The following is a 12,004-nucleotide window of genomic DNA, read 5'->3' on the forward strand; positions in this document are numbered from 1 at the left end:
GCCGCTGCCGCGTCCTCCTTCGCCACTGTATCCACGTGCGCACGCCGCGGTGAGCGCCGCCCCGCCCTCGGCCCGCGCCACGCCGCGTCGCGACGGCCGCGTGCGGCCGGAGCGCCATTAATGGCGCCCGCACCGCCCGCCGGCCGCCATCATCTCGTTCCCCTCCGCCCCGTCGCCCCCGTCCTCTATAAATTGGCTCCCCGCGCGGCTCACCCACCCCACAACCCACTCCACCACCCGGCCCCTCGCCTCCCCCAGCCCGGCGCCGCCTCCACGAGCGCCTCTGCCCGCCGCCGCATGCTCCCGTGGGCAGCCCCCCCTCGCTGCAACCCGAGCCAAGGTGAGGCCGGGGATGGGTTCCCCGCGCCCCCCTCCCTCTTTTCCCCCACCCCCGGGCCGCCGCCGTGCCTTGGCCGGCCGGATTGGGCCGCCGCCGGTGCCCTGTTCCTCCCCTCTCCTGTTTCCCACGGCTGGAGGAAGAAGAAAGGGCTATTTTGCCCTTAGCCCCCTCCCTTCTTCCCTAACTGTTAAATAGCCCCCCACTCTATTGGCCTTTTTGCAAGAAAGCCCCTGTTTACTATTTTCTTTCAAACTAAGCCCCCCCCCACAATGCAAACTTAATTCCAAATAGGCCCCCCACACTTTCTACTACACCCTAACACTTCTGTAATTTACAAATAAGCCCTTCCCTTTTTAGAGAAACTTACAAATAAGCCCTGGATTCCCTGTTTGACCCCTAGATCTCCCTTTAACTCGTCATTTTATGTGCGAAACGACCTCCGATCGACCTGAAATTTTACCACACCCTTTCTAGCATAGTTCTAAGCACGCTATACAGAAACCACCCGAAAATATTAACCCTACCTCCGTAACTAAATTATTTCCGATTCAAGCTCAACGATAAAAGCTTTTAGTTCCTTCGCTTGATCGTGTGTCTGTTTGTTTGCGTCGTAGGACACGGAGTGAACGACGAGGTTCCTGACTGCGACCGAGCAACTAAGGACCAGTTCTACGACCCCGAACCCGAAGGACAGTGCTTCGATCAGGACCTTCCGCAAGGGCTTGACGATGGCAAGTTCAATTCCGCCCTTTGATGCATATTTTTGTCCTAGTTTTTATAAACACAACCCAGTGGCCTGTTTTATAAAATTGCATGGTTTTGCGTGCCGTAAACTTGGTAGGGTAGCCACCCTTGTCATGATAACCATACCTTGAACACCTGATTTTATTAAGAAAACGCGTGTGTGCGGGAAGGGATAAAGTGTGGTTTTGAAAAGTGAGTTAGACGGGATGGATGGCATTTCTGTGTGAATTGCCGATGGTGTGCTCGTACCTGTGTGGTTGAGCGAGGAAGGGAGATATCCATCCTGTCACCCCTAAGGACCGAGTTGATGTGACATCTCACTTAGCTTCCTGTCGTGCAAACCACTTGACCGTTGTATGGGCAACGGCTTAGCATAAATCCCACTAGTTAGTCTGATAGCCATCAGGAGAGCTGAGAGCAACGGGTGATCAAGGAGAAGGGATAAGCTCTGTGTGACTTATGCCCTGGTTAGACCTCGGAAACAGGTTGAGTAACCCCTTGGTGGATCCCGTGATGGCTAGTCAGGTCTAGCTAAGGTGGGTAAGGGCTTTGATGGGATCTGCACCGGCACTAAGGGGTTCGTGCTGTGGTACCCCACCTGTGGGTAAAGTTGCACACCTCTGCAGAGTTAAAATCTATTCGAATAGCCGTGCCCACGGTACTGGGCAAGTTACGGTGTGGTCACATAACTAGTGTTTCTCTCTGGGAATGGATGGGCTGGTGTGAGTTGTTTGGAAAGTGTCCGGCAGTTGTGCCGTGTGCTACGGCGGACGGGGAGTCCGGTAGCAGTTTAAAAACTTGGATCCTGTGTGGATCAACACCGAGTGCTCCTTGGTACAAGAATACTCATTTTAAAAATGCTTTTAAAACAAACCCCTGCATACAACAGAGTTTTCCGCAAATAAACCATAACCTTATCCTTGGATTATCCTGTGCATTAAATTCTGTTATACCCCCACCGCGGGTGTGATTGGACTTGCTGAGTACGTTTGTACTCACCCCTTCTTACTTTTACAGTGGAAGACCCAGACTACGTCCCCGAAGACAACGAGTAGGGTTTCGTCCTGCACCCAGTCTTGCCTGTGGTTGAGGCCACCATTGGATTCCGCATGGCGCAAGACCCTGATGATCCTTTGTTCGTAGCTAGTGTAGTTGTGTGGGTTCTGGTTGTAATTCTCGCGATAGTGGCGCTTCACTGCCCATTACCGCGTAGAGTAGTACGGTGATGTACCATCTGATGTAATAAAAGTGTTATCAGCCTCCTGGGACTGATAAAGCAACACTTTTAAGTCTTCCCTGATGGGGGGGACGTTTCAGGTGGTATCAGAGCCGTAGGCTGGCCGTAGGACGTGACCCTAGGAGCGAGACCCCTTTTCAGGCCCTAGAATTTGTCCCGATTTGGAAACTTTCTGCACAAACACTCACCACTGGTCTTTGCCTTGTTCCAGATGGCTGGCAATGGATGGGTTAGCGGAATCTGCCACGCAGAGCCCGGCCTCCCCAAGTTACTATTGCTCAGCCTGGAACGTGTTGGGATCATGGAGCCACCGGAGTATGCCTACCGTGAGTACCTCGCCGGAGGCACCCTTCGGTGCGACATGATGGTTTTTGTGGAGAGAAGCACCCGCTACCCCGATGTGGACCCTTGGTTCATCTCCACTGCTGGTTTCCGCTTCCCCGACACCTATCGAAAGGCCGCTCGTAAAGCCCTGCGACGGCTGCGTGTGCTCTACAGGCACCACCTTCAGCGGACTCCTATGGGATTTTTCCCACCCGCTGAGGGACGAGGACGCACTTGGATTGCCCGGATGAGAGGACTTGGACGAGAAGAAGAAGAAGAACCCATGGAAACCCATTGGGATAAGGGTACTCAGACTGAAAACGAGATGGATCGGTTCCTTCCAATAAAGAAGCGCTCTATCAGGACCGAGGAAGAATCCCCGTAATAGGATTAGCACTCCAAGTTAGAACCCGACCCTAATAACCCCGTGCCCCTGGAAACTGTACCCCACCATGTTGCAATAATAAATGATATCTACTCCCTCGTTGTACCTGTACAAAATTTGTTTACCCTGTTCATGTTTCAGATGGCTGAGGAAGGATGGACCCAGGGCGATTGCCAAGCTGCACCTGGATTCCCCAGCCTCTTGATCAACACCCTGGAAGACCTTGGCGTTACGGAGCGCCCAAGGTACTACAGCCGAGAGTACGAGCACCATGGTACCCTCCGCTGCAGGGTGATCCTGGTCATCGCCAGGAGCAACCGCTACCCTGACATCCAGCCTTGGCGAGCGACCGCCACAGGATTTAGGCACCAAGATACCTACCCCTTGGCCATCCGAAAAGCACTCCGTTATTTGTGCCGGATTTTTGAAGAACACCTCGCCCCCACACCAGCGAAGTTCTTCCCGCCGGCCATCAGAACCCCAGTCTGGGAAGCACGCATGAGAAACCTGGAACGACGTCGCCACGAAGAAGGCCCCCTGTACCAAGTGGCTACTTACCTAGCCGCCCTGGACCAACTCTTTGATGAGCAAGCCAACCTTCTAAGGGAGCAGACCCATCGAGCCGAGCAAGCAGAGCTCGCGGTGAGGATACAGCAGATCCGAGCCGCCCATGCCGAGGCGAGAGCCGCAGCCGCGGTCAGTAGCGAAGCAGTCGCCCAAGAAAGCCTCAGGCAAGCCCGAGACCGGCGCATGCAAGATTGGACCCGAAGTGGGACACCAGTCCCGGCAATTGGGGAGGACCATGTTTTACTCGGGACGCCCATCATAGGATGGGGACCCCTTTTTGGAAACACACAAGCCCCACCCGGGAACCCTGAAAGCTCTGCTGCCGCCGTCGAAAGGGATGCTCAAGCGCAACCCCTGGCCGGTGGAAACCCAGAGGACGGCGAGCAAGGATCACTCGCGCTCTCCGCCCCAGAAGAAGGCCTGCCCCGCGAGTAAAATGACCGGCGCCACCCTAGTAATGTGTCCCCAGCCACTTTTGCTGTGGTACCTGAGCCCAGACGAGTAGTACGATACCTAGCCATACCCTAAGTTGTAACCCCCCTTGCAGTAATAAAATGGTTTGTGCTTGTTGTTGTGTGCTGGTTTGTTGTGTGCTACTTGTTTATATGAATACCGGCAGAAGGTAGATTCTACCTTATATATACGAATTAAATAACTTAAACATTACAAAATCGTAACCCCGATTTACCCAATCAACAGGTGACCCCCCGAAACGTCGCGAGGGCCTCCCGTGACCGGAACCCCGTAGCCGCTAGTGTCGGAGCACAGCCCGTTGAACAAGATCTTCCCCAAGGAGAGCAAGAAGTAAGCCAGAACCGAGGGGGAAGTCAAGAAGGAGAACAACTACCACCACCCCCACCCCTCGGAGACCTGGCGCAGATCATCCATAACCAGACCCTCATACTGGAGACTCTGGCGAATGCCCTCATTAACCGGCAGCCACGAGGGCAGAATATGAATGACAAGCTGACGGCCTTTCTAAGAACCAAGCCACCTACCTTCGCCGGATCCTGCAACCCGTTGGATGCTGACGACTGGTTGCGAGTAATTCAGAGGAAGCTCGAACCATTCGAATGCCAGGACAGGGATATAGAATTCGTCATCGACCTTATCCCCGGAACCTCCCCTATAGCCAAGAGACCCTATAGGATGGCAGCCTCGGAATTGACGGAATTAAAGAAGCAACTAGAAGAATTGCAACGAATTGGTTTTATCAGACCAAGCTCGTCGCCATGGGGAGCCCCGGTTCTGTTTGTCAAAAAGAAAGATGGGAGTATGAGGATGTGTGTAGATTACCGGGCACTGAATGAAGTTACCATTAAGAATAAGTACCCCCTCCCCAGGATTGATGACCTGTTCGATCAGCTAAAAGGAGCCAAGTACTTTTCCAAGATCGATTTAAGGTCAGGATATTTTCAGCTCAAGATTAGGGAAAGTGACATCCCTAAGACAGCTTTTGTCACCCGCTACGGGCAGTTTGAGTTCACTGTAATGTCCTTCGGACTAACCAATGCCCCTGCCTATTTTATGAACCTCATGAACAAGGTATTTATGGACGAGCTGGATAAGTTTGTCGTAGTCTTTATCGACGACATACTTATCTACTCCAAGAGTATTCAGGAACATGAGCAACATCTGCGGGTAGCATTGGAAAAGCTGAGGGCACATAGGTTTTATGCCAAGTTCAGCAAGTGTGAATTCTGGCTGGAGAGGGTAGCTTTCCTTGGTCACATTTTGACCGCGGAAGGCGTGGCAGTGGACCCAGAGAAGGTCGAAGCAGTTTCCAACTGGCAGCGACCGACTAATGTTAGTGAAATCAGAAGCTTTCTTGGATTAGCTGGGTACTATCGAAGATTTATCGAAGGATTTTACAAGATAGCCCGACCCATGACGGAACTTCTTAAGAAGGAGAAGAAGTTCGCCTGGACAGAAAGTTGTGAAAGAAGTTTTCAAGAGTTGAAACAAAGGTTGACAACCGCCCCAGTGCTGACCCTACCGGACATTCATCGGGATTTTGTCATTTATTGTGATGCATCCCGACAAGGATTAGGGTGTGTACTGATGCAAGACGGGAAAGTCGTTGCATATGCTTCCCGTCAACTCAGGACTCATGAGCAGAATTATCCGACCCATGATTTGGAATTAGCAGCCGTAGTGCATGCCCTTAAGATTTGAAGACATTACCTGATTGGAAATAAGTGTGAGGTTTACACCGACCACAAGAGTCTGAAGTATATCTTTACCCAGCCGGATTTAAACTTAAGGCAAAGAAGATGGTTGGAGTTGGTCAAGGACTATGACTTGGAAATTCATTATCACCCCGGGAAAGCAAACGTAGTAGCCGATGCCTTAAGTCGGAAAAGCTATGGACCCGAGGATGACCATCTATGCGAGGAAATGGCACGATTAAACGTGCACATTGTTCCTCGAGGTTCCAGCCAAGTGCTAAACGTTCAATCGACACTAGAGGATAGGATTAGAGAAGCCCAAAGCTCGGATCAGGAGTTAATGAAGATTCGCAAGCAAACTGGAGAAAACAAAGCGCCAGGTTTTAGAGTGGACGATAAGGGAACGTTGTGGTACGAGGATAGGATTTGTGTACCCCAGGGTGGAGATTTCCGGCCATTAATCATGGATGAAGCCCATAACTCGGCTTACTCCATCCACCCAGGATCCACCAAAATGTATATGGACATAAGGCAAAAATACTGGTGGAGTGGGATGAAAGCGGATATTGCACGATTTGTGGCACATTATGATACCTGCCAAAGGATCAAGGCCGAACACCAAAAGCCGGCAGGATTATTGCAACCCTTGCCTATCCCGGTCTGGAAATGGGATGAAATAGGAATGGACTTTGTAGTGGGTCTACCTAAAACACAGAAGGGACACGATTCCATATGGGTAATAGTGGATCGACTCACTAAATCGGCTCATTTTATACCTGTACGAACCACTTATGGTGGAGAAAAGCTGGCAAAACTCTATGTAGAAAACATAGTAAAATTACACGGAGTGCCTAGCCGAATTGTCTCGGATAGAGGGACCCAATTCACCTCTAGGTTCTGGAAAAGCCTGCATCAAGCCATGGGCACCAAGTTGGATTTCAGCTCTGCATATCACCCACAGACGGATGGTCAAACCGAAAGGGTAAATCAGATTATGGAGGACATGCTGAGAGCATGTGTCCTAACCTACGGAAAGGACTGGGAGCAGAGTCTGCCCTATGCGGAATTCTCGTACAACAATAGTTACCAAGCCAGCTTGGGCATGTCGCCATTCGAAGCCCTCTATGGAAGAAAGTGCAAAACTCCATTGATGTGGTCGGAAGTTGGGGAACGTGCCCTAGTAGGACCCGCACTTATAAAAGAAGCAGAGGAAAAAGTAGCGGAAATCCGCGAGAAATTGAAAGCGGCTCAGTCCCGACAAAAGAGCTACGCAGACAAGAAGAGACGGGAAATAAGTTTCAATCCGGGAGATTTTGTCTATCTCAAAGTCTCACCCATTCGAGGGACACGAAGATTTCAGGTACAAGGAAAATTAGCCCCTCGATACATTGGGCCGTATCGAGTTCTAAAGAAAGTCGGAGCCGTGGCGTACCGACTGGAGTTACCAGAAGAAATGTCGGATATACACCCAGTATTTCATGTCTCGCAATTAAGAAGGTGTCTGAGAGTACCCGAGGGAGAACACGTGCCGGTGGAAACAATAGACCTGCAACCGGATCTGCGGTACCAGGAAGTGCCGGTCAAAATTCTGGACACTGTCACTAGGAGGACAAGAAACTCTGAGGTGCGGATATGCAGGGTTCAATGGAGCAGACACGGAATAGAAGAAGCAACCTGGGAACGCGAGGAAGCGCTAAAGAAGGAGTTTCCCCATCTATTCAAGAATCAGCCAAATCTCGAGGACGAGATTCATCTAAGTGGGGTAGGTTTGTGACGTCCCGAAAATCTCGAATTTAAATAACGCGTTAAGGTGCCCTGACCAAAAACTTTATCCGTCGTAAAACCCTGACTCCCTCCGTTTCACCGCCACACGCACGCTGTCACATTCCCCGCCCTGTGCCGCACAGCGCCCGGCTTTCCCACGCGCACCGCCTCGACTCTCGCCACCGCGTCACGACGACCGCGCGACCGCTTTCCGAAATTAGCGCCGGCGCAAGTCCTTTCTCGCGCGGCGCGCGAATCCTGCACGCGCGTGGCCGACCGGCCGCGGTCGCCGCCGCGACCGGCGCCGGCACTTCTCCCTCCCTCTTTTTCTTTTCTCTCCTTCTCTCTATTTCTTTTCCCTTCCCTTTTTCCTTTTCTTTTTCCTCCCCTTCCCTTTTTCTTTTTCCTTCCTTCCCTCCCTTTCCTTTCTCCTTTTCTTTCCTGTTCCTCCTCTTCTCCCTGTTTCCCCCTCCTTCCCCTGCTCCCGAGTACCGCACGGCCGTGCGCCGGCCCTAGGCGCCGCGCACGCGCCCTGCCCAGCCTTGTCGCGCACGCGCCCTGCCCAGCCTCGCGACGCACGCGCCCACCCGTGCCCACGCACACACGCCCTGCGCGTGCTCCACGCGCCGCGCCGCTCGCCGCGCCGCCCGTCGCACGGCCACGCCGCGACGCCGCGCCGACCGCCGCTGCCGCGTCCTCCTTCGCCACTGTATCCACGTGCGCACGCCGCGGTGAGCGCCGCCCCGCCCTCGGCCCGCGCCACGCCGCGTCACGACGGCCGCGTGCGGCCGGAGCGCCATTAATGGCGCCCGCACCGCCCGCCGGCCGCCATCATCTCGTTCCCCTCCGCCCCGTCGCCCCCGTCCTCTATAAATTGGCTCCCCGCGCGGCTCACCCACCCCACAACCCACTCCACCACCCGGCCCCTCGCCTCCCCCAGCCCGGCGCCGCCTCCACGAGCGCCTCTGCCCGCCGCCGCATGCTCCCGTGGGCAGCCCCCCCTCGCTGCAACCCGAGCCAAGGTGAGGCCGGGGATGGGTTCCCCGCGCCCCCCTCCCTCTTTTCCCCCACCCCCGGGCCGCCGCCGTGCCTTGGCCGGCCGGATTGGGCCGCCGCCGGTGCCCTGTTCCTCCCCTCCCCTGTTTCCCACGGCTGGAGGAAGAAGAAAGGGCTATTTTGCCCTTAGCCCCCTCCCTTCTTCCCTAACTGTTAAATAGCCCCCCACTCTATTGGCCTTTTTGCAAGAAAGCCCCTGTTTACTATTTTCTTTCAAACTAAGCCCCCCCCACAATGCAAACTTAATTCCAAATAGGCCCCCCACACTTTCTACTACACCCTAACACTTCTGTAATTTACAAATAAGCCCTTCCCTTTTTAGAGAAACTTACAAATAAGCCCTGGATTCCCTGTTTGACCCCTAGATCTCCCTTTAACTCGTCATTTTATGTGCGAAACGACCTCCGATCGACCTGAAATTTTACCACACCCTTTCTAGCATAGTTCTAAGCACGCTATACAGAAACCACCCGAAAATATTAACCCTACCTCCGTAACTAAATTATTTCCGATTCAAGCTCAACGATAAAAGCTTTTAGTTCCTTCGCTTGATCGTGTGTCTGTTTGTTTGCGTCGTAGGACACGGAGTGAACGACGAGGTTCCTGACTGCGACCGAGCAACTAAGGACCAGTTCTACGACCCCGAACCCGAAGGACAGTGCTTCGATCAGGACCTTCCGCAAGGGCTTGACGATGGCAAGTTCAATTCCGCCCTTTGATGCATATTTTTGTCCTAGTTTTTATAAACACAACCCAGTGGCCTGTTTTATAAAATTGCATGGTTTTGCGTGCCGTAAACTTGGTAGGGTAGCCACCCTTGTCATGATAACCATACCTTGAACACCTGATTTTATTAAGAAAACGCGTGTGTGCGGGAAGGGATAAAGTGTGGTTTTGAAAAGTGAGTTAGACGGGATGGATGGCATTTCTGTGTGAATTGCCGATGGTGTGCTCGTACCTGTGTGGTTGAGCGAGGAAGGGAGATATCCATCCTGTCACCCCTAAGGACCGAGTTGATGTGACATCTCACTTAGCTTCCTGTCGTGCAAACCACTTGACCGTTGTATGGGCAACGGCTTAGCATAAATCCCACTAGTTAGTCTGATAGCCATCAGGAGAGCTGAGAGCAACGGGTGATCAAGGAGAAGGGATAAGCTCTGTGTGACTTATGCCCTGGTTAGACCTCGGAAACAGGTTGAGTAACCCCTTGGTGGATCCCGTGATGGCTAGTCAGGTCTAGCTAAGGTGGGTAAGGGCTTTGATGGGATCTGCACCGGCACTAAGGGGTTCGTGCTGTGGTACCCCACCTGTGGGTAAAGTTGCACACCTCTGCAGAGTTAAAATCTATTCGAATAGCCGTGCCCACGGTACTGGGCAAGTTATGGTGTGGTCACATAACTAGTGTTTCTCTCTGGGAATGGATGGGCTGGTGTGAGTTGTTTGGAAAGTGTCCGGCAGTTGTGCCGTGTGCTACGGCGGACGGGGAGTCCGGTAGCAGTTTAAAAACTTGGATCCTGTGTGGATCAACACCGATTGCTCCTTGGTACAAGAATACTCGTTTTAAAAATGCTTTTAAAACAAACCCCTGCATACAATAGAGTTTTTCGCAAATAAACCATAACCTTATCCTTGGATTATCCTGTGCATTAAATTCTGTTATACCCCCGCCGCGGGTGTGATTGGACTTGCTGAGTACGTTTGTACTCACCCCTTCTTACTTTTACAGTGGAAGACCCAGACTACGTCCCCGAAGACAACGAGTAGGGTTTCGTCCTGCACCCAGTCTTGCCTGTGGTTGAGGCCACCATTGGATTCCGCATGGCGCAAGACCCTGATGATCCTTTGTTCGTAGCTAGTGTAGTTGTGTGGGTTCTGGTTGTAATTCTCGCGATAGTGGCGCTTCACTGCCCATTACCGCGTAGAGTAGTACGGTGATGTACCATCTGATGTAATAAAAGTGTTATCAGCCTCCTGGGACTGATAAAGCAACACTTTTAAGTCTTCCCTGATGGGGGGGACGTTTCAATGTGTTCCTCCTTTAGAAGTTTGGCCAAGTTTCTCATCCCAACATGGGCTAGTCGGCGATACCATAACCAACCCATGCTAGATTTTGCCACTAAACAAGTCTCGAGCTTTGCTTCACTTTTGTTGAAATCAACTAAGTAAAACTTGTCCTTCCAATGACCCATAAAAGCAATAGAGGAATCCTCCCTTCTAGTGGTGGTCACACCCTTATCCGTAAAGTGACAATCATAGCCCATCTCACATAGTTGTGAAACGGACAGCAGATTGTAACTCAACAGATCAACATGTAAAACATTTGAAAGTGAATGCTCTTGAGTCATAGAGATTTTACCAACACCATGAATTCATCCTTTTGAACCATCCCCAAAAATGATGTTTTCATTTGAGTCATACATTGGGGAGTATGATGAGAACATACTCTTCTCTCTGGTCATATGATGTGTGCATCCGCTGTCAAGTACCCAACTTGATCCACTGGAGGAGTATGCCTACAAAACAATTTTAGTTCCTTCTTTTAGGTCCCCAATTTACATTGGGGCCTTGAGCGTCAGCTACCAAAAACTTAGGTACCCATAGAGATCTCTTCACATATATGTTGGACTGATTTCCAACATACGTGGCAACAACTTTACCAAGGTTGTTGCGTCTCAACACATAGCTAGTAGATGTACTCTCTTGGGATGCATGGGTCTTGAACTTGTGGACATACTTGTTTCTCTTGGGCACAATTGGATTCTGCTTAACCTGCAGACGGGTGTTAGATGCCTTAGAGGCTTGCTGCTTTGGTTGAGATTGTGCCTTGACCCTGTTTTCCTTCCAGACCCTGGAGCCTCCAGACTTCAGACTTCAGACTTCTTCCTGGAGCCTCCGCGTCCTAGAGCCTTCATGGTCTGCACAGACTGCACTTCTCCAATAGTCTCTTTCTTCTCAAAGTTGATGCAAGGCACACCATTTACAAGCTTCCTTTCACCAGTTTTGCCACCCTTCTTGTGACCAAGACCATCCTTGATGAATGGATGTCTTCCTTGGATGTACTTTGGCTTTTTGCTTGCATCATCCATGCATCCACTAGCTATGATATTGTTGACTTGTTATTTCCTTCTTCATAGCTTCCATATTAGCAAGGTTAGTAGCATAAGCATTTATATCAAATTTATAACATCTATCACAACCTTTGCTAGTAGAGGCACTAGAGATCTCACTTTCTTTCGGAAGATGTTTGGTGCTATCCCAAAGGATGCTATATTGCTCCTCAAGCTCCTCATTTATGTTTTTGAGGGCGTTGTTCTTTTCTTGGAGAGCATTAAGGTCATCCTTTAGGGTAGCTTGGATAGTCTCCGCTTGGTCAAGTTCCAAGCGTAAGGCTTCCACCTCACTCCCGTCCGAAGCAAGAT

This window comes from Panicum hallii, chromosome 4 (assembly GCF_002211085.1).
Source record: "Panicum hallii strain FIL2 chromosome 4, PHallii_v3.1, whole genome shotgun sequence".
Classification (NCBI taxonomy): Eukaryota; Viridiplantae; Streptophyta; class Magnoliopsida; order Poales; family Poaceae; genus Panicum; species Panicum hallii.